Genomic DNA, 22,636 nt, shown 5'->3' with positions numbered 1-22,636 from the left:
TTTTTTAATAATATATTAACATATATTATTTTTATTATGTAAGTAAAAGTAATTTTTAGTCATAATTTTTGTGAAATTATGTCATCATAAGATACGTGTTATTATATAATTTTTTTAGTAAGTATTAATTAATGATCATATTATATATTATATATATAACTCTTAATATTAATGATAAGAGTGTTTGTCGGTTGGAATAATCTAATAAAGTTGATGATTTAAACTAAATTAATTTTTCATTTTTTACTTTTTAATGGATCAAATCTAATTCAAACCAATTAAATTCAACCTTAATTAATTTGGACCACAAATTTGCATTAATCTGATGATCTGAGAACCAATTAAAATTATTATTATTATTTTATAATTGTTCCTGCGTAGAAACACTCCTTTTGTTGTTCCTTCCTTGTGATCTTTCAAATTTTCGGTGCCGACCGAATACTGTCTCCAAAGGATGGGGAGCGTAACTGCAAAGGCACTCTGACGATCAAGTAAGTGTTCGGTATAGAGAAATAAAGGCTTATATATTGGATAAAACGTATCTCATTTATGTCTCATCACCTGTGTATTTATAGTGACGTATTGGGTCTGGTGGGCCTTCTGTCTTGGGAGATGGGTAATGCTTTGGTTAACCTTAACGTCTCTTAATTAGACGTGATAATCATTGCATAATAGATATCCTAATCTGCCATGTGTTTCCTGTGAGTTGTCCTTCTTTTGGGTCTTCGACCAAGCTTAAGGCCGAAGAGGTATTCGGCCAAGCTTAAGGCCGAAAGGGTATTCGGCCAAGTTCAAGGTCGGGGTGTCTTGAACATTTCTCTCTTCGGCCAAGCTTAAGGCCGAAGGGGTATTCGGCCAAGCTTGAGGCCGAAGAGTGATTCGAATGTTTCTCCTTGATGCTTGTTTGTCCGCCTGTTTCGTTCCTCTTTAAGGCCGAGGGGGTATTCGGCCAAGCTTGAAGCCGAGGGGGTGTTCGGCTAGGCTTGAGGCCGAAGGGATGTTCGGCTAAGCTTGAGGCCGAGGGGATGTTCGACTAAGCTTGAGGCCGAGGGGTTTGTTGGATGTTTCTTGATGATTTTTGTTCACTTCCTTCACCTTTTATTGTAAGAGACCACTCAGCTGTCTCTTTGGCCGAGATGGGGTATTCGGCCAAGTCCCAAGCCAAAGAGGTATCGTTAATGTGGGTTTCATCGGCTCAGGTGTTTCTCTCGGCCTAGTGTCCGACCGAGGGGGGTGTTTACTAGTACACTGCCCCCCCAAGCCCTAGGATAAAAGACGAAGGGGTTTGTGATGTGACTTTTGGTGGGTTTAGGGTTTCCGTACATACCTCGGGAGTTGCACCCGTTGATGATTGTGATTGTTGCATGCTTGGCCGCCCTAGGGTTTCGTGCCCTGGCATGGTGGCTTTTCGCTTCCAAAAGCATTTATGAGGGCTTTTGAGTTGCCGGGGATTTTTCTATATATATGGTGGTAAAGTGACCCCCTTTCTCACGCTTCCTATCTAATAAACACTGCCCCGAAGTCCTCACTACTCTGAGCTGAATACTCGTTAAGGTAGGTCAACTTAGATTCCAGTCGTTTTTTGTTGAGATAATGGCAGCCGAAGGTGTGACATTGTCATCAGGGTCCTCGGCCAGTGCAAGGGTCTTGGCTCATGATGCCAAGGCTGAGATGTTGGCTTATAGTGCCGAAGTGGAGGTCTTCGGTGGTCCCCCTGGGTCGGGGCCTATTTGTAGTGGGGAATCTACGAGTTCCTCCGGCTCGGATCTTCCGGATGTCGAGATGAGTCCACAGGATTATAGGCAGAAATTCCCCCCTTGTGAGATCCCGAGGTATGAATGGGTTGATGGGGAGGTGGCGGCCTATTTCTCACGTTTTTATGAGAGGAGTGCCGTGGAGCGCCTTCTTGGTGTGTGTACGTTGGCTCGGTGGGAGGATTCGGATTCCTATCCGGTCATGTTGCGTCGGTGCCGAGCCGAAGGCCCTAGGGGGGCCGACTTGGTTTTTCTTGCGAAGCAGGAAGGCCAAGGGGATTTCTTTTACATGTATGAGTTTTTTTTTCGGGAGCTCGGCATGTCACTCCCATTGGACGATTTCCAAATGGGAGTTCTTCGTGTGTTGAACGTTGCGCCGACCCAGTTGCATCCGAATGGGTGGGCCTATATGCAAGCGTTCCGAGTCATATGTAAATATCATTATATAGAGCCGAGTGTAGGTTTTTTTCTTCATTTTTTCTGTACGCGTCCATCGAATAAAACCGTTAAGTGGCTTTCGTTAATTAGGCATGCCGATCGACCACTATTGAAGCCCTTTACGTTGTCTTTCAAGGGCTTCAAGTCAGGGTTTCTGAAAGTAATAATAGACCCCGTTGCCGGTCGAAGTCATTTCTATGACGCCGAGCAGAAACCCTTGTTTCCCTTTTACTGGACTCAGCAGCCTCGAAAATACGATGATTTTCCGGAGGAAATGATGACCGAGGACAAGGTTTCGGCTTTGACGTTCTTGAAGGAATTACCTCGGTGTATTCCGGCTCGGTTTCTGGTGCTTTTGCCAAAGTCACCTCGGCCTCGTTTTGACTTAGATGGTATGTTTTAATTTTTTTGATCGGTCGTTCTTGTTAAGTTGATGTGTGACTCTTTGATTTTTGCAGGCTGGATGGCGTAACAAGGCTTCGGGTTGTCATACCGGCAAGTGATGAGGAACCGAGCCCCGGCGGGGACCTCGGTTGAAGACCACCGTAGCGTGGCCATTGATTTGACGTCGAACACTACGGATGCTCCTCGTCCAACTCCTCGGGATGTCGTCCTCCCAGATCCGGGTAGCAAAAAGAAAAAGGACAAGGGAAAGAGGAAAGCCGATGCAGCCAGTGCGGAAACTACCCGGCCTAAGCATCGCCGAGCGGAAGGGCTTTCAACGGACCTGGCCATCCCTTCGGCCATCGTTGCTAAGGATTTTCTATCCGAGGGGATTCAGCCAGCCCGGTTGATGTCCTCCAACTTACTCTCTGAACAAGGCCATCGGATGTTGGATTCTGCCGCCCCTTCGGCGCAATGGGCCATGGTGTGCGAGTTGCAAATTAGGGCCACTGCCATACTGAGGAAGTTGGCTTTGGAGCCGATGGCCGAAGTCCACAACCTTCGAAAGAATTTGGAGGAAACGAAGGTGGCGTTTCAGCAATCGGTCGAGGCGCATGAGGCGACGTCGGCCGACAAGTTGGCTTTGGAGGCGGAGGTGGCTCGACTTAAGGAGTCATTGGGCGAGATGGAGGGTCGAGCTCTTGCAGCTGAGGACGCTGAACAGATGAGGGTCCGGGAGGTGGAGGAGTTAACGGCGAGGGAGGCGCAAGCCAAGGCCGATGTCGAGGCTGCTTTGGCTCGTTTGAAGACCGATTGTGAAAATAAAATAATCAAGGAGCATGAGGATGGGTTTTGGCACGCTGTTCGGCAAGCCCACCACTTTGGCACCTTTCCTGCCGATTTCTCCTTCAACCTGAGCAAAGATTTCTTTCGGGGGGCGTATATGGATTTTGCGGATGCCCCTGATGATGTTGAGCCGGACGAAGTGGCTCCTCCTCGTTCGGTCGCCCTTGAGGATCCCGGGGCTACTGTGAACGAAGATGAGCAGACCGAGCAGACCACCCATGCCGATTGATGGGCTTCGACTTTTGCTTTTTGCTTGTACATTTGTTTTGATGAAGATGTATAGATATATGGTGCTTTTTGTTTCCTTTACTTTTGATTCTTTTGGGCTATCCGAGCCAGATCGTGATTGTACCCTTCGGCCAATAGCACCGTTTTGGCCATAGAGCCTTTTAATGAATTTGTTCTTTCATATTCGGATTATCACTTGCTTGTTCTTGCCTTCGAGCTTGGTCTTTTCTGATTCTAATAACTTGTGTGAATAACTTAAATCGCCTTGTATCGGTATTAACCAATATGGAGTGGCTTGTTAGAAATTATTCCGTTTGGCCAAACGAGGAGTGGATGAATAATTGATGGTATGTTAAAGGTAGTCTTTCGTTCAGTCGAGCAAGAATACATGAGATGATTTCATTGTTAACTATCATTGACTGAGGTGGGTGTTCGGGAGGTTCGGGAGGGATAAGGATTTCTCCTTGGCCGAGGAATAGGTACTCGGGAGGGATTAAGTATTTCATCTTGGCCGAGTAGTGGGTACTCGGGAAGGATTAAGTTTTTCACCTTGGCCGAGTAGTGGGTATTCGGGAGGGAGTCTTTGTTCATCCTTGGCCAAGTAGTAGGTACTCGGGAGGGATTAAGTTTTTCACCTTGGCCGAGTAGTGGGTATTCGGGAGGGAGTCTTTGTTCATCCTTGGCCAAGTAGTAAGAACTCGGGAGGGAATAAGTTTTTCAACCTTGACCGAGTTAGGGTACTCAGAAGGGATTAAGTGTTCAACCTTTGCCAAGTAGTAGGTACTCGGGAGGGAATAAGTGTTCAACCTTGGCCGAGTAGTAGGTACTCGAGAGGGAATCTTTGTCCATCCTTGGCCGAGTAGTAGGTACTCGGGTGGGAATAAGTGTTCAACCTTGGCCGAGCAGTAGGTACTCGGGAGGGAATCTTTGTCCATCCTTGGCCGAGTAGTAGGTACTCGGGAGGGAATAAGTTATTTGACTTAAGATTAAACTGAGAAAATATAAGATTCTTGTAAAGGGCTTGTTTCATTAATATGATGCCTCGTTAAAAACCTTTTTCTCAAGAAAACCTCTTTTCACACTTTTTTAAGAGGAGAAAACCTGGAAAAGGAAAAGAGTGCACTGAAACAATTACATGGTGTTTGCTAACTAAAGTAGTGTTTCAAGTGTGTCGCATTTCATGTTCGAGGGATGGCTTTCCCCGTGAGTTCTTCCAACTTGTAAGCTCCATTTTGCAAGTTATGCATTATACAATAGGGGCCATCCCAGTTGGGTGCCAATTTTCCTTGAGCCTTGTCGCCAAACTAAGTCTCTGGCTTGAAATTCGCGTGGCTTGACCTTCGTTTGATGTTTCCTTGTTAACCTGGTTCGGCAGGCTTCCATGTTGATGAGCGCGTGTTCGCGTGCTTTGTCGACTAGATCCTGTTCCACATTAAGAGCTTCCCTGTTGGTTTGTTCATTGAATTGTAGCCGCCTTAGGGAGGGTTCTCCTACCTCTACTGGAATCATGGCGTCTGTGCCATAAGTTAGTCGAAAATGGGTTTCCTTAGTTGAGCTTTGCGGAGTGCAACGGTAAGCCCATAGAATTTCAGGCAGGTGGTCGGGCCACATGCCCTTTGCTTGTCCGAGTCGTTGTTTTAACTCTTTAAGAACAACCTTGTTCGTCGCTTCTGCCTGCCCGTTGGTTTGGGGATGTTCTACCGAGGTCATCTTGTGCTTGATCCCTAATCCAGACAGAAAGTCATTGAAGCGACGATCGGTGAATTGTAAGCTGTTGTCCGTGATCAAGGCGTATGGAATTCCGAAGCGGGTGACGACGTTCCTCCAGAAGAATTTCTGCATATTGTTGGCCGTAATAGTGGCCACAGCCTCCGCTTCGATCCATTTGGTGAAATGATCTATTGCCACAATGAAGAACTTCACTTGCCCTTTTGCTGGCGGGAATGGCCCTAAGATATCCATGCCCCAAACCGAAAACAGCCATGGGGTAGTGATAGAATGTAGCTCTTCTGGAGGTTGGTGTGTCAAAGGTCCATGTTGCTGACATGGTTTGCATTGCCGGACAAATTTGGCGCAATCTGCCGCCAAGGTCGGCCAATAATAACCGGCCCAGACAACTTTGGCTGCGAGGGTTCGGCTTCCCGAGTGAGTTCCACATATACCTTCATGGATTTCTTGGAGGACATAGTGTGCCTGTTCAGGTGTTAGGCACTTCAGTAGGGGTGTCGAGACGCCCCGTTTATATAGCTCTCCAGCGACTAAGGTGTATCGCGCCGCCATGGTTTTCATCTTCTTAGCTTCAAGGGGGTCGGCGGGTAGCGACCCGGTCACGAGGTGTTCAGCTATGCCGGTCATCCAACTGTGTGTCTCTTGCCGGACTTGCAAACACTCAGCTTCGGTGACGCTTGGCTTTTGTAGCTATTTTTATATCATGCTACGCAAATGGCTAGTCTTTTTGCTGCTAGCTAGCTTAGCCAACTGATCGGCTCTCGTGTTGAGTTCCCGAGGTGTGTGCTCGACTTGTACATCTTCAAAGTTGTTTTTCAGCTTCTGGAAGGCATGAAAATATAAAAGCAACATTGGTTCTTTGATTTGGAAAGTGCCGTTGACTTAACCTGTTATCACTTGGGAGTCGCTCCAACATTTGATTCTGGTGATGCCTAAGTCGTTTGCCAACCTCAAGCCTGCGAGAAGGGCCTCGTATTCGGCTTGGTTGTTGGAAGTCTTGAAGCCGAATCTTAGTGACTATTCGACCACCACTTTACCAGGACCTTCTAGTATGATGCCGGCTCCGCTACCCTGCTGATTTGACGACCCGTCCACATGTAGGGTCCATGTTTGTGGTTCGGGAAGTACTTCCAGGGTGAATTCATTTATGAAGTCGGCCATGCTTTGTGCCTTGATGGGTCCTCTTGGTTCAAAACGAATATCAAATTGTGATAGCTCTATGGACCAAGCGACCATCCTCCCGGCTAGTTCGGGCTTCCGCAATACTTTAACAATTGGGCTATCTGTCCTGACAAGGACCTTGTGGCTCTAGAAATAGTGTCGAAGGCGTCTAGCTGTATGTACAAGAGCTAGAACCATTTTTTCTAGATGCTGATATCTGGTTTCGGCTTCCTGTAAGGCTCGACTGATGAAGTATACCAGCCTTTGCTCCGCTTTCTCTTGGACCAAAGCTGTGCTGATGGCTTTGTTGGACACCGAGATGTACATGATCATATCTAACTGGGGGTCCGGTTTGGCCAGCAACGGAGGAGCTATGAGCATTGCCTTGAAGTTTTGAAATGCTTATTCGCATTCTTCGGTCCATTGGAACTTGGTTACCTTTTTCAGCAAAGACATTATGGGCCTTGATTTGTCTGCCATGCAGGGCATGAAGCGAGCCAGGGAAGCGATGCGCCCGGCCAGTCGCTGCACTTCTTTTACATTGTGGGAACTTCTCATATTGATAATGGCCTGACACTTGTCAGGGTTGGCTTCTATACCTCTTCTTGACAACATGAAGCCTAAGAATTTTCCACCGGCAACCCCGAAGGTGCATTTTGCCAGGTTCAACCGCATGTGATGTCGCCTCACTTCATCGAAGATTGTACCGAGGTCTTTTAAGTGGTCGCTGGCCGAAGTGGACTTGATTACCATATCATCCACATATACTTCCAAGCATGTTCCTATTTGCCGGCGTAAAATTTTGTCCATGAGTCGTTGGTAGGTTGCACCGACATTCCTCAAGCCGAATGGCATCACTTTGTAGCAGAAATTGGCCGAAGCGGTGATGAATGCATTTTTTCCTCATCTGGTGGGTACATGGGTATTTGATTATACCCTGAGTATGCGTCAAGGAAACTCAATCTTTGATGGCCGGCTGCTCCGTCAACCAACGCATCAGTGTGGGGTAAGGGGTAAGCGTCTTTCGGGCATGCTTTATTCAGATCTGTATAGTCGGTGCACATCCGCCATTTACCGTTTGACTTCTTGACCATTACCACGTTGGCCAACCAAGTAGAGTACTTGACTTCCTTGATAAACCCCGCTTGAAGTAGCTTGGTTGTCTCTTCTCTCACTGCCTGGGCCCTTTCTCCTCCCGTCTTTCTTTTCTTTTGAGCGATGGGCTTAGTGTCTCGGCATACTGAGAGCCGGTGGCAGTGGAAGCTTGGGTCGATGCCCAACATATCAGCCGCAGTCCAAGCGAATAGGTCCGAATACTTCCGTAGGACTTGCTTAATGTCTCTTGCTTCGGCTTCGGATAATTGGGAACTCAAACAAGTGACTTGTTCTTCATTCTTCCCGAGTTGAAACGGGATCGTTGTTTCTATTGGTTCGACCCTATCCTCATCTTCCATTCTCGGGTCAAGCTCTAGGTCTTCAATTGGCTTTTGTTGGCCAACATCGCCGATGACGTTGACATCTCGCCTTGGCTTTGGAGTTGGCTGCACCTTCGGGCTGGTGAAGTAACATTTGCGGGCCGTCTTTTGATCAGCGTGTAGAGTGATGATCGTTCTTTCCTCCGACGGGAACTTCATAGCTAAGTGGGGGGTGGAAACGATGGATCGGAGCTTGTTTAGGGAGGGTCGGCCTAATAGGATGTTGTACGAGGTATTGGCATGCACCACTACATATCGTACTTTAATCCTTCGTCTTTGCTGTTCGTCCTCGAAGTAGGTATAAAGATCTATCGTTCCCCGGGTGTCCACTCTTTCGCCGGAAAATCCCACCAAGGGCTCATCATAAGGTATCAACTCTTGTTCAGGGATGCCGAGCTGCTCAAATGTCTTCCAGTACAAGATATCAGCCGAGCTCCCTTGGTCGACGAGTGTCTTTTTCACAAGGCAGTTGTTTATCTCCACACTAATCGCCATCGGGTCATCCTGCACGGGGTCAACGCCTTGAAAATCTTGATCAGTAAAAGTAATGGGGGCATATGGACCGAAGTTGTCCAAGATACAACGTTTATTGACTTGATCGCTCGTAAGTGTCTTTTACGAGCCGAGGACGAGCTCCCTCCCCCCACGAATCCTCTAGCGATTGTATTGATTACCCTTCTAGGTTGATTCTGGTCTCGTTGCTGTTCGTTTCTCTCCGGAGACCTGCTTCGTTCCCGAGATCTACGTCTCGGGGGTGCCATTTCACGGTTCCCTCTTCCGGACTCCCTCTTGTCATGGTAGTTGTCGTATCTCTTTCTACTTGAGGGTTGGGTGAAGTTTTGAAGGTGGCCCAACTTTGCGAGATCTTCGATGCGATCTCGGAGGGCTGTGCATTCTTCTGTGGTGTGCCCCCGATTTCTGTGAAATTGGCATGTCTTGGTCTTGTCCGCGTGGGGTGGAGTCATAGCGCGGCGGGGCACTCCCAGGATTTCTGTGGCCAAGGCCTGCTCCAACACCTTGATCCTAATGGCATTGAGCGGAGTATACTATGAATATCGGGGCCCTCTGTTCGTCCGTTCTCTATCAGGCACGTCTCGAGGACGAGATCTTGGAGGATGCTCTTTTTCAACATTCTTTCCGAAGGGAAGGTCCGATCGGTTTTGATTTTTGAACTCGGCCAACTCCTCCATTTGCATGTACTTGGTGGCTCTCTGCCTAAGGTCATCCAGATCCCGGGGCGACTTTTTACATAGTCTGTTCACAAAGAGGTCAGGCTTCAATGCTGTGGTGAGATGGTGCATCGCCACTGTTGGGTCTAGATCTCGGATTGATAGTGTCATCTTCCCGAAACGCTCCATGAAGGTCCTCAGCGATTCCTTCTTTTCCTGACGGATATTGACCAATGCAATCGAAGTGAGCTGATGAGGTCGGCTTGTGGCAAACTGTATTACGAATCGAGAGGACAAGGTTGTGAAAGAGCTCACTGATACTGGGGGGAGTCTTGTGAACCAATTCAGTGCCGGTCCCTTTAGCGAGGTAGGGAAGACCTTACACATGATGGCATCCTCGTCAGTGTATAACCCGACTTGGGTAACGAACGCATCAAAGTGTTCTTCAGGGTCGGCGGTTCCATCATACTTTTCTAAGGCCAAGTTCTTCCAATTGTCGGGCAACCGTTCCCCGGCAATGTCTGGAGTGAATGGCGTCTTCCCTTGCCTTCGTTGTTGATCCATGGTCGTCGTCGTCACCCCGCCGTGCAGCCGAGGGATTCTTGTCTCCTTGTACCATCCTGATGATTCCCATTGGTCATGTGTTGACTGAGTGTTGGGGGTGCCGCGGGATGGATGCCAAGAACGGTTGTCGCTCTTGAGTTCCGCATTTTCTTTCCTTAGGAGTGACAGCTCGTGCGCGTCTTTCTCCCGAAGTCTTCTCAATTCCAGCATCTCGGCCTTCAGCTGCTCTATGGCCAATGATGGGTTGGGAGGTTGAGATTGATCCACGTATGACTCCTCCATTCCCTCCTCATGTTGATTGGTTTGTTGTCTCGGCTCTCGGGGCATCCCGAGGTTATGAACTGCTGCGTTTTCTTGCTGACTCCTTGTTGCTACCATCTTACTTCAGGGTCAAAAACTGCTTTGGTTTTGGCCCCATGGTGGGCGCGAAAATGTTCCTGCGTAGAAACACTCCTCTTGTTGTTCCTTCCTTGTGATCTTTCAAGTCTTCGGTGCCGACCGAATACTGTCTCCAAAGGATGGGGAGGGTACCTGCAAAGGCACTCCGACGATCAAGTAAGTGTTCGGTATAGAGCAATAAAGGCTTATATATTGGATAAAACGTACCTCATTTATGTCCTATCACCTGTGTATTTATAGTGACGTATTGGGCCTGGTGGGCCTTCTGTCTTGGGAGATGGGTAATGCTTTGGTTAACCTTAACCTCTCTTAATTAGACGTGATAATCATTGCATAATAGATATCCTAATCTGTCATGTGTTTCCTGTGAGTTGTCCTTCATTTGGGTCTTCGGCCAAGCTTAAGGCCGAAGAGGTATTTTGCCAAGCTTAAGGCCGAAAGGGTATTCGGCCAAGTTCAAGGCTGGGGTGTCTTGAACATTTCTCCCTTCGGCCAAGCTTAAGGCCGAAGGGGTATTCGGCCAAGCTTAAGGCCGAAGGGGTATTCGGCCAAGCTTGAGGCCGAAGAGTGATTCGAATGTTTCTCCTTGATGCTTGTTTGTCTGCCTGTTTCGTTCCTCTTTAAGGCCGAGGGGGTATTCGGCCAAGCTTGAAGCCAAGGGGGTGTTCGGCTAGGCTTGAGGCCGAAGGGATGTTCGGCTAAGCTTGAGGCCGAGGGGTTTGTTGGATGTTTCTTGATGCTTTTTGTTCACTTCCTTCACCTTTTATTGTAAGAGACCACTCGGCTGTCTCTTTGGCCGAGATGGGGTATTCGGCCAAGTCTCAAGCCAAAGAGGTATCGTTAATGTGGGTTTCATCGGTTCAGGTGTTTCTCTCGGCCTAGTGTCCGACCGAGAGGGGTGTTCACTAGTACAATAATGAATATTAATTTTAATATTATTTTATTATATTATAAATTTATTAATAACTCATAGTGATTGCGTGAAGACTACTTAGATAATAATTGTAACTTGGACAATTTAATTATGTTTGATGGACTATTTAGTTTTAAACGTTGAAATATTTTAATTTTAAATGTTAGACTATGTTTGATTACTTTAATTGATTTTTCCTATATTAATTTTTATTTATGCTTGAATGCTATTTACACTACTTTGATAATAAATTTTTATTATAATTTGGAATAAAATGTATTTTTTATGTTTTCAAAAAAGATTACAAATATATTGTCAACAAATTGATTAATTTGAATCAAACCAATCCATTATTAATCAGTTTGGTTTGGTTGGTATTGCAAATTTTTGTTTGATAAATCAGACTCAAACCAAAATAATTAGTTTGAACTTTAGTTAACTCCAAATCATAACCAAACTAATTTTAACACTCCTAATTAATGAACTTAATAAAAATAAGCTATTACAAAACCAAAAAGATAATTGTAACATATTTAATGCCAAAAATATACAATAAAATTCGTATTTTAGTTCCTGCAATACATAGACTAAATATTTATTATATGTAATTAAAATTTATAATAAATAATATATATAATAAATATTATGTTTGAATATATAAACTATATTTAAAATTTGTATAAATAGATACTTTAAAATATATAAATTATATTTTAAATTGATGATAAATAATTTACATTATAGTAAAATATTATTTTTATTTATTGATAATTTAATTAAAAATATTAAAATTGAATCACAAATAATTTTGATAAATAAAAATCGAATTAGTTAAGAAGTTGAAAAAATCTCTAAAATCTCTCCCGATAAAGAACAACTCCTAAAAACACTATCTCGGAAGATAAAAATTTGTATATAATATATAAGAGTTAATGATTTATTATTTTTCGATAGAATAAATTGACTTTCTATTGTTTGAAATAAATTTAGTTTATAAACATGTTTTAAAATAACGAAATTCAAATGCTTAATCCTATATTTGTGTATATAATATTAAATGTTTTATTTATTAGTTTCTAAGTTTAATTATTATTTTAAAAATATTGTTTAAATAAATGTCCCAAGAATATTATTTTATTTGTCGGTAATTCTTGTCATTAGAAATTGTTGGAGGTTACTGGCGGGAAGTAATGATCGTATAGATGTTATCAAGTTTTATCTTATCAAATAATGACATCATACAATACCATGCCATCAAAAAGCGCAACATTAGTGACATATATAAAAAGTACCGGTTTGCAAGAATGAAAAATAAAAAAAAAATAATAGAAACTAAAAAATAAATAAATGAATAAAATTTACAAGGAACAAAAGAACAAAAGTGACATTTACGAGAAAAAAAAAGAAGATGTTTAATAGGAAAGATTTAATATCAGTTAAGATGGGCATTTTATGTTTGTTTTAGGGCTAATGTTGTTTCCAGTGCGGTATAAAATGTATAAACTTTCTATATAAGTTATAACATAGCTACTGTAATAAGATGTAGTTTTATATATATATATAAGTTTTATTTTAACCGCACTAGTACAGAATCTATATTTTACGTCGGCCATTTTAGGGGTTTTACGTCGGAAAAAGCTCCGATGTCGAAGTGAGAGACATAAATTTACGTCGGGATTCGAAAACTGACGTAAATTTACGTCGGACATTACAAGGTCCGACGTAAAAAGTTGTAAAAAATTTTAAAAAAAAAGAAAGAAAAACAACTGCAAGCAGAACGGGCCGTTCTGGTTGGAGAACGGCCCGTTCTGAATGGAGAACGGCCCGTTCTCCAAGCAGAACGGCCCGTTCCGAAACCTGGACTTCGCCACTTCCTTCTTCAGCTTCAAAAACTTAGAATGCACAAAGAAAGTAGTAAGTAGAAGAAGATGGGTTACCTAAAGACCCTCACGAGGACAAATGCAACCTTAAACATGAAAAAATCCATTTTTTTCAGTGAGAAAACATTGTCAAGTGAAGAAAACAAAGAAAGGAGGAAATGGGTACCTTGTTGCAAGATGTAGATGAACGAAGAACCACGATTTGAGGAGGAGGCGGAGGGATTTCTCGTTGGCCTCCATTGCACAACGCGCGGGAGATGAGTTTCGGTTTCAATTTTTTAAATCTCTCCATGCGTGAAGTTCTTTTTAATACATGGGAGTGGATTATTTACGTCGGTCCTAGTTGGTCCGACGTAAATAATTTAACTAAATTTACGAACCGTGCCACCGCGTTTTTATTACGTCGGGTGTTTATATATCCGACGTAAAATAGGTGACGTAGTATCCTTATTTTCCACTAGTGCCAACGCAGAAATGTGTACTTTCTTCTACACTCTAGTTACTATGGTAAAATATCCTTCTTTCGCAAGTTGGTTTTAGATGACTCCGATCACTATGACGTTACTTCATTCCTCTACACCACCATTGTAGACTTTGTCCTTTAAGCCTTCCTCCTACACTCGATGTTTAACCTTAGATAAGCTCAACCACTATGATCTTATGAGGTCAATGACAAGCAGTAATAGTGACAATAATAACGACTTTGAGTTATCTAAGCTCTTTCTTTTCATATACTTGGCGAAAGTTGAGATTCTTGGTATCAACACGACAAAAGCCATTATCCTTGTCTCGAAGAAAAATCAACAATTAAAATAAAGAACTAATAATGCATTCATAAGAAACAAAACTTACCCTTGATACCCTTAATTGGCTCTAAGGATCGGCTTAAGCCGACTAGGTTCTTACAAGGAATACCATAAGAAAGTCTTTCTAAAAAAAATTTTCCCACTTGCTCCACTTCTAATAGATAAGATTTAGGAAGTTCATCATACTGCCTCAACACAAAAGCCAATAAAGAGGGAAAAAAAGGGCTTCTCGACCTTGTCAAAAAAATTCTTGGTAATTGTACCGTCCGACTCTCCAATTGACTAAGTTGGCCAACTTGAGACTCTTCACGCCCTTGACGCTTGAGCCTGGAGGGCTGTGTACCCTCCAAATCTCCAATTGACTAAATTGACCAAATCGATCGAGTAAATATTTTTTGCACTGTTAACAATTAAGCATGGAGGGTCACGTATCCTCCAACTTCCCATCCGACCGAGCAGGTCAAATTCAAGATCACTCACAGACTTCCTAAGACTAATTAAGGCAATAATTTTTATGATTCTCGCACTACGGTTATAAATGTGATTTATAGGTTCATTATGAGAAATAAAATGAAGGCTTATTTCAAGGAATTGAGATTGAAGAAAAATATTTGTATCCTTAATATGACACCCGTATATATAAAGGAAAAAACGTTTTACTAATGGTAGGTTACACTCATCAAATGTTCTAGGTCAGGACGATGACTAGGTTCTCTTAGAGTTCATATTACTAGGGATTCTCTAGCTACTATCCTTTGACCGGAATAGTAACAAAAGGGTGAATTTCGATCTTAAAAAAAACCTATTTTAAAATTTTTGTATAAGGAAGTATAAGGTTTAAGAGCTTTTAGGTTGATTGGGGAGTTATAGAAACCCACTTGGCTTTGCCACTTGGATGACAATAATAATGAAGAAACAATTAGAAGTAGGATTAACATGCGTATATTTACATAGATATTAGAAAGCTTGCATAAAGGCCTAATTATTTAGGTAATGTTGAGTGGGAGCAACACTTAACACTCAGTACACTCATAAAAAAATTATTAAAAGGAAGGGTTCAACCTAGATATTGGAAAAGGAAATTTTATACGAAAAAGAAGTGGTTTTTCTCAGAGGGATCTTTTTCAATAAATGCATGGTCAAGTTTAGGAGAGGGTTAATGTTTTAACACTGAACATAGATGTGGAAAGGCTTCCTTGTGGATATTTTGACATTAGACAAAAAATTGTTAAGGGTGTCGATATTGTTGAATCGGGAATTCACCCTTGGTGGTGTTTGAACATTGTTCCACAAGAGAAAGATTTTCTATCTTATTGTTGGGAATGACACAAACGATGATATTGGAAGATGTCCAGGACTCAAGCTAGGCCAAAAGCAAACTCTTGGACAAAAAACTAGGATGTATATAACTACTCATTTTTTACTTGTGTTAATTCAGAAGATATGGAGAGAAGCACATAGAAATAAATTTCCAGCCTTAGATAAAGAAAGTATGAGAGAAACAGGAGATTCTCGGTCTCAAATCAAGGAGGCTAACTATATATGGAACTCTTATTTATAGGTAAGAGTTACACGAGGATCAAGTTTTGCAACCAATCGAGATCTCGACATGTTGTGTACCGGGGGTTACCACACACATACACATGTCTCCACATTGTTAAGATATTGTCCGCTTTGGGCCCAAGCCCTCACGGTTTTGCTTTTGGACACCACCTAAAAGGCCTCTCTACCAATAGAGACAACTGTGTGTATATAAACCCATGTCAATCCTCTTGTTTGAATGATGTGGGACTTTGCTTGCATCCCAACATTCCTCCCCTCAAACAAAGGACCACGGTTTACCCCCTCCCCTATAGTGAAAACTATGAGTATTATCCGATGGTGGCCCACAAAGCTCACTCATGCTCTGAGCACTTGCACCGTCGCTCCATCATGACCTCATGACAGCGGGACACGCCTCCTAACCCTCCACCGTTTAGGAAGACTTTCAACACAAGGGATCCCAAACTTGGATCCACCTGTCAGCCATCATACTCGTCGTGCTGGTCACTTGATCAAACCATTGGCTCTGATACCACTTGTTGTGCACTAGGGGTTACCAAAAGATATTGTGCGTTTTGGGCCCAAGCCCTCACGGTTTTGCTTTTGGACACCACCCAAAAGGCCTCTCTACCAATGAAGACAATTGTGTGTATATAAACTCATGTACATCCTCTTGTTTGAATGATGTGGGACTTTGCTTGCATCTCAACACGACATACAAAGGCATCTATCGTTAATGGAAAAAGGGTGGCATCAAGGGAACTTGCCCAAGAATAATTGAATTTTGTGCAAGGTTGGTTTGCAATTGAGTTGTCGATACTAGCACATGCTAGGATGATACTTCATGATTAAACTGATTCAAAGGAATCCAAGTTCTGTTAAGACTTCTCAGTTTGGCATTCTCTTGCCTGAGGGTTGAAAGCTCTCGTGCCTCCTTCTCTCTCATTTGTTGTATTGTCCTCATCTCCTCCCTTAAGAGTCGTAAGACTTTGGAGAGATTAGTTTCATCCTCCACCACCACATGCTCCTGATCTTGTACCGGTAGTATCACTTTGCTATTCTTTCTCGTACTAACAATCTCATCTAACAATTCTCTTACAAAATAAACAAGAATAAGGGCCTTCATAATTGAGTCCACGGAGCATGCAAACTAAATGATTTTCATAAAAGAAGAGACATTTGGCATGGAGAAAAGACACACAAGAAAGGGGTTGAATAGTATGTATCAAAAACTCACACGTTTGTGTAATGAAAAAAAAATTACGTAACAAACAAAGCGCTGAAGAAGAGTCAAATGAAACACTAGGATTTTTATACTAGTTCATCTCAACCACCGAGACTTCGTTCAATTCTCAATCCAACCAGATTGAATTTTACTATCTTAAATAAGATACAAGTATTCTGTCAGCAAACCACTTTTGACTCAATCCTACGTAGTCTTTAACTTACCTTTTCAAGCAACTACCCAAGTATTATTTGAACAACAAGTCTTTCCAAACTCAACACTATGTATTCTTTTAAACAAGCCTCTCCAGACTCAATATCAAGTATTCTTTCAAACAAGCCTCTTCAAGCTCAACACCAAGTATTCTTTCAAATAAACCTCTATAGGCTCAACCCTTACAACAAAGGTAATAGGTGATTATAAAGTTGTTTTTGTCTCTTCTATGTCAATCAGGAATTATTTTATCTCCTTAATTATTTTGATTTGTATTCCTAAGAATGAGCTAGGAAAATCATAGATTGATTTGTTCTCTTTAATTGTAAATATTAGGATATTTTCTAATTATGGATAATAATTATTGTAAATATTCCTATCATGATTTATAGAGGAAATAACAATTCAGAAGGCAAAAAAACCATATTTTATGACATTCTAGACGTGTTGCAACCAACAATGAAAACACAAGTATTCTACAATGAAATATATACAAAATTTATAAGTGTTTCTTTGTACGTGAGATTCTGCTCTATGTATCTTAGTATGCTTCTCATTTTCTTTCTTAAAGGCTTGATCCTTATATAGTAGCTTCAGAAAAGATGACCGTTGTCGCAATTTGAGTTGAACTCACGAGTTGTTTCATGAGTTGCTCTGTTTGTCCTCACTGTTAATCCTAGAGATTACCATTGCTTCATTTAATGTGAACATTAAATGTTTTTCAGTAAAATATGTATATATTATTTGATCTAGTAGAATACTTATCATCATTTCTTTCTAAAATGTTCATGACAGAAGTAATGTCAGCGTAGAGAAGTTAAAGTTAGAGTAGTTCTTGGAAAGCCTTTTTCTATTTTTTTCGTGATATCTGAGATTTTGCCTTTTACTTCTGATGGGTAATTCGACTTTTCCTTCTTTAACAGATTTTGAAGGTTTCAAGATGTCTTTCTTGTTCGATCTATTAAGGAATAAATCATTTAATAAAATTTATTGTTAATCTCACTTAAAAGTATACAATTATCACATAATGAGACAAACTGTATGCTTCGTCTGATTCTTTTTATCTTATAGACAACATACATTTTACACTTCATTTGATATAGAGAATATTTCGCATATAATTCATTTTATTTAAAAGAAAATCTTTCATTTGTTATCATTAAAACTTGAGAGATCCAAGATCGTCTTTTAACTTCACACATAGGGATGACAACGAGGTGGGTCGAAGTGAGTTTTGCTCTCCCCATCCCCAACTTGTAAAAGGCGGGCCCAATTCAGGTTTGAGTTTTAAAGAGGCAGACTTATATTTATAAAACCTATTTTCATCCATATCATCATCAAGTTTTATTTAATTCAGGTAAACCAACGAAGAACTCATCACATTTATTTTATAATTTTAATTTACATATACATTTTAAATAAAAAAAATTTAAGTTAATAATTATATTATAATGTAAGTAATATATAAAATAATAATATATAAGAAAGATCTTACAAATAGAAAATTTAAGAATTAAATTATATTTTTAGTTAAATGTATAATTGTAGTTTGATACATAATTATTGTTATAATTTAAATTATTTGACTATTAAAATAATTAATCTATATTTAAATAAAATCTTAAATTTAATATATATATATACATACATATCTTTTTTGTAACAAAAAATATAGTAGGACAGGTATGGGGTGAGGACTTATTTATCCGAATCTGCACCTGAACTTGATTTTCCAAGTTGGGAAAAATCTATACTTGAACTTATATTTGATTAAAGAAAAATTTTCCCATCAAAATCAGGTCAGGCTAAACAAGTGTCCATGGATGCAAATTTAGTTGTCATGCTTAATTTGGAACAGGTTTAAAAGGCAAGGTTTGCTTTTTGACAGAGAAAGGACAATAATAATCCTCAAAGTACACGAAGTCAACTAAATGTTTTTCCGACTAACACATGCTACAATTCCTTACCTTTTTTCTCTTAAAGTTGATAAATGACATCTTTAATTTGATAAGAAGTGACTATTTGGTAAAATGCATTAAATGTTTATATTAAATGTGCATCAACAAACACATCTTCATACAAGACAATTAAAAAGAAGAAAGATGAAGCAAATCCACTAGGAAAACTTAAAGGGGTTTGCAATGGTCACTTTTAAAAGTTACATATATAATAAGCTTGGATCCATATAAAGAAGAAGGAGAACACATACTTTGATTATTTATACTTAATTGTTTATCATGTCATGTGTGTAACACAAACTTTGTTAGTTTACACATAAATTAAACTTTGTGTTTTAACTTGAAGTCTGAAAGGACTTTGTATTTAAAGAATACTTGGTGTACAAAGTTTGGAGATGTTTTTTATTGAAAAAAAAAATACTGGGATAGTTTGTTTGAAGATGCAAGTCAAAGAATAGTTAAGTTGAGGTATAAGTGATTTGTTAAAAATACTTTGAATCATTATTAAAGATAGTGGAACTTAGTTAATTGATCAAGAACTAGAGTAATTTTATTGGTTGAGACGAATGAGTATAAAATTCTTTGTATATATTCCTTGTTTTATTTGCATCTTTTAGAAAAATGCACTACATAGTATAGACACCATAGTTTGATGGCCTCAGATATGACGATAGGTAACATGTTAATAATCTAAGTTTTCCTATGGTACATTCTAGGGAAACACCAAATACAGGCTTAACCACTAAGAAACCAACTGTATAAGGTGTTTGTATAGTGTTATTTTTATGTCAAGACAAACTATGACACAAATATTTATAATAGAAGACACATAGATTTATTAATAGAGTAGTTATTATTTATCCAATAATATGATATTGGTAAATTATTAATAGAGTAGTTATTATATATCCAATGATAGGTTGAATTACATATTTAACTAAAAATATAATTTATTTCTTAAATTTTATTTTAATTTTTTTTATTATTTTGATATATTATTTGAATTATAATATAATTAATAACAAAATTTAATTTATTTAAAATATATATGTAAGTAAAATTATTAAAAAAAAATGTAATGGATTTTTTGTGCGATTATCCAGACGTGATAAAACTTAACGAGAATGGGTATGAATTTTAAAAATACAAACCCATTTTTTTTTAAAACTTATACCCAAATTTGAACTCACCCCATCTTTTACCGGACATGACCAAAGAGAGTCAAATTCACCTCATTGTCATGCCTAAGTGTAAATATAATAAATAAATTTTGGTCTTAGTCATATAAAATATTTTTCTTTAATTTTTATTCTTTTAAAATATAAATTTATTATTATTATTTTTGCCTATAATAATGATCATTTTAAAGTAGATACACAATATTTATTTTAAGGATTTATAAATATCCTTAAAGATGTGACAAGTAGACATGGTATCATAGACAATTATAGTACTACCTGTGATGATCATTTAAGCTTATAATAAACATATAAGTGGTAGAAAAAAAAGATCAAATAATAATAAGGACTAAAAAATTAGTTTATATTTTTTTAGGATGAAAAAACAAAGAAAAATTTCTCTAGTGATGAAAATTAAAATCCCTTCATTTACAAGACTAAAAATTATTTAAGCCATAAAAATTATCACTTATATATTTATTTTTATATCTAAATTTAAATATGTGATATGATTATAAATTTCTTTTATTTTTATTATTAGTTTCTTGCTATGTATTATACTATTATATTCATAAAAGAGTAAAATATGTTTCTCATCTCTATAAAATTTTTCAAGTTTGATTTTAGTCCTTAAAATTTTTTGTGTTATTTTAGTCCTTCTAATATAAAGATGCACCACTTTTGGTTCTCAAAATTATTTATATAGTGCATTATAATAAATGACAATATTAAATAAATTGAATGAAAAATATATCATTTTCATATTTGTTAATATTATGTTATTTTTTAATGTAATAAAACATGTAATTTTTAATTAAATCATGTATGTGATTTTATGTTATAAATATTCATATTTTAAAATATTTATATATATAAGGACTCATACCAACAAGTAGTTAGTTTAAATTGTAACGATTTGACAAGTCACTAAACTATATAAAACATAAATATCAGCTAGCTTAATATTAACATGCAAACAATTTCTAAATATTCATCCAACAAGAGTGTGTGTGTGTGTGTGTGTTTATATTTATATATATAAGGACTCATACCAACAAGTTATTAGTCTGAGTTGTAACGACCTGAAAAGTCACTACATAAATATCAACTAACTTAATGTTAACATGCAAACAGTTTTTGGATATTCATCCAACAAGTGTGTGTGTGTGATTTAACTCAACAACAACTTAATGTAAGGTAAACAACACAATAAGTGAGTTAGCATCATAGTCATACATCTCTATATGTTGTCACACATTTCAACTTAGGAGATCTCCAACAACACATGTGAGCAATTTAAGTGACTTAATTCTACCAAACCAACAACACAAATACCTTTCTTCTCTAGGTCATTCAACACAAGTTCAACTCAATAGCTTTTATCAACTCAAAAATGGTTTTTCAATTTTTTTTTCACTTAAACTAGAAAATTTCAACAGTACTGTCAAGAATGAAACAACCTGGGTATGGTCCTACCATAACATTAGTATACATCAACTAAGCCTATATGGAATTAACCCGTAAACTACTCTCCAAATATTGTGCACCCTTCTAGCATTTGGTTAGGGATGTTGGCCCTCAACCTTATGCCTTGATCATTGTCCATTTTACAAAACAATATGGCTCAACCTTGCTCGTATACTACATCAACTAAGAACTTAAAGGAGACAATCTTAAAAACAACTCTCCACTCTAAGAGTTAACTTTCTCTCTAAAGGGTTTTCATCTTTGGACTCTCACAACATCACAACCCAAATCCTCACAATATGGGATCTTTCAACACAAGAAAACAACTCACCGTTCCCTAGTTCTAAGTTCAACTCACAACAAAGAAAGCATGCATCATGCATGAATAACTCAAGCAACACTTATCAAATTACAACTTAAGTAATTTCATCATATTCAACACACTTTACTAAATCATCACATGAATCATCACCGACTTAATAACATAAATATAATTACTCCTCAAGTTTTATCACCATTTAGCAACACACAACACATCATATTCAAATCTATACATAAAATATCTCAAAACAACTTGAAAGGGGTGGAAATTACATAAAAGTCAAAATAGGACTCTTATTGGACAAAGGGTAGCCTCATTGAGCATCCAAACCTCTTTAGGTCTCATTGTCGAACGAATTACTCTTGCTCAATGAGAGAAGCTCCTTGTGGCTCTTCTCAATGAACAAATCCTAACTCGTTGGACAAGTTGGACTATATCATATATATATATATATATATATATATATACTCTAAGAACGAAAAGTAATTGTTCACAAAATATTTTTTAATGTAGAAAAAAAAAATAATCATATAATAACTATCTGTCTCTTTCATTGTTATTATATAGGCGCATGATGTATACATCTCATTCTTTTTATAAATACATCCCTTTTCTTTTTAAATAAAAATCTTAAAATATAATTTTAATTAATTTCATATTCTAAATAAATTTTATTATAAATATATCTTTATTCACTTGTTTCCTCCTCCTCCTTATTTTTAAGGTATTTTGTTGATTTCATATTTTTTTCATACTTCTTAAAAAGTTTTTTGAAAAGTATTTTTTAAAATAGTAAAATTAATATTTCAAAAGATACTTTCTAGTAATGTATTTTTTATATAATTCTGAATACATCCCTTTTCTTTTTAAATAAAAATCTTAAAATATACTTTTAATTAATTTCATATTCTAAATAAATTTTATTATAAATATATCTTTATTCACTTGTTTCCTCCTCCTCCTCCTTATTTTTAAGGTATTCCGTT

The sequence above is a fragment of the Cajanus cajan genome, chromosome 11 (assembly GCF_000230855.2).
Source record: "Cajanus cajan strain Asha chromosome 11, NIPB_CcT2T_4, whole genome shotgun sequence".
NCBI lineage: Eukaryota > Viridiplantae > Streptophyta > Magnoliopsida > Fabales > Fabaceae > Cajanus > Cajanus cajan.
Note: the sequence above shows the minus strand (reverse complement) of the source record.